The sequence below is a fragment of the Triticum aestivum genome, chromosome 7B (genome assembly GCF_018294505.1).
Source record: "Triticum aestivum cultivar Chinese Spring chromosome 7B, IWGSC CS RefSeq v2.1, whole genome shotgun sequence".
Taxonomy (NCBI): Eukaryota; Viridiplantae; Streptophyta; class Magnoliopsida; order Poales; family Poaceae; genus Triticum; species Triticum aestivum.
In genome coordinates, this window is record NC_057813.1 from 718,228,942 (window position 1) to 718,230,774 (window position 1,833).

A 1,833-nucleotide genomic window follows, 5' to 3' on the forward strand; every position below is an offset into this window, starting at 1 on the left:
GGGGGCATCCAAGTTTCTGGATAAGTCACAGTGCAGCGCCTACGAGCTAGGTGCTGCATTTTACAAGTGTGGCGCCTAGCACGGAGGCGCTGCACATTACATGTGTGGCGCCTAGCCTGGAGGCGTTGCACTGCTGGGTGCGGGCCCAGGGGCTGCCACGGTGGACTGGTGTGCAACGCCCCCATGCTAGGCGCTGCACAGTAGGGTGCGGCGCCGTCGTGGCGGGCGCTACACAAAAAGGTTAGGGGTGTGAAATAGTTTCACGGGCAGTTCATTCCGTGAATTGATTTCATCCAGAGGTCAAAATGGTCAAATTTGCCAAGCTGCGTCTCCCTCCCCGCCGCGCGCGGATCCAAGACGCCGGCGGTTGCGGTTGGGACCTGGGGCAGTACGTACCCGCCGGTACCTGTCGGTGGGACGGGGGGCCGCCCCAACCTCGGCCAGCCTGGCCTCGAGACCCGCGTGGCCACGTCCCCGGCCCGCTCCGTGAGCCCATCGGCATCGTTGCTTCCGGCGAGATGGCCACGTCCCGCCAAGGAAGAAGCGCGCCTGCTGTCCGCGCGGACAGAGGAGCCCGACGAACGGGCGAACGTGCGGGTGAGCCCACCCGTCATGGGAACGGAGGGGACGTCGGCAGTGGGGTAGGGGAGGGAGGGAGCACGTACCCGCCACTGTACGGCACGGCAGTACATGCATCGGCCGTCGGGTTGCCAGTGGCGACTGGCGAGGTGGACGGTTGCGCGGGGGCGTGGATCTCTCGCACGCACGCATGCATCCATCGGCGCCGCCTAGCTCGTGTCGGGTCGCTCAACGTAGTACGCTGGTTGGGGCTAAATTTCGTGTTTTGACCTTTTTCACATAGAAATTCAGGATCTGACCCCTGTTAGAAAGAATTTCGGGATTTGACCCTTTTTCCTACCGCCACGAGGCTTGGCGGTAGGATTACTTAGCCTACCGCCAGAACCTGTGGCGGTAGGATACTTATCCACGTCAGTAGCGTTAACGGTATCCGTCCCCGTCCGTCCCATCCTACCGCCAGAACTTGTGGTGGTAGCCTGTCCGATCCTACCGCCGGGGGACCTGGCGGTAGGGTCTAGGGCACTTATAAGCCGCAGGCCGCCCCACCCCTCCCCCTTCTCCCCCAACCAGCCGCCCCAAGAACATAGGAGTTCTTCCTCTCGCCCCCTCTCTCATCTCCTCCACTCCTCCCTCTGATCTTCGTCATTTCTTCACCGTTTTTGCGGATCGAGATGGCCCCGAAGAAAGCAAGGTAAGCTCCGTCGATCCCTTCAATTAGTTTTAGTCAAATAGCTTCCAATTCGTCGCATTATTTGATTCAAATCACTCCCCTTTTTGCACTAGATTTAATTATTTTGAACCCTAGGATTGATTTAGGTTGATTCTAGATGTTATATTTTGTTAGATATGAACTCTAGTCACTAGTTGGTATGGTTATGTGAAGATGAACCCTAGTTCATACTATTTTGGAGGATTTTTTTATATGATGCATGTGTGGAGGAATTTGTTTTGATATGATGATGCATGTTGATATGCTATGATTCAAGTAGTGGATGTAGTTGGAGAACAAATGTTGAACTCTCAAAATGAACCTAGGTTTAGATTTTTTTTCAAGGTGATGAACGTTTTGTGTGATGAATCTATATGTTTAGGTACGAAAGCTTGGAGCAAGCACCGCCGACTCCATCACCGCGTGCTCCTCCCACTCCTCTGCAGCAGATTCCGTCAGAGATGCCGCTCCCGTACATGTACGAGAACTTCCTCGACCTGCTGCAGCCAGTGGGATCTGTCTCAGACGAGGTCCTAGAGGCGACG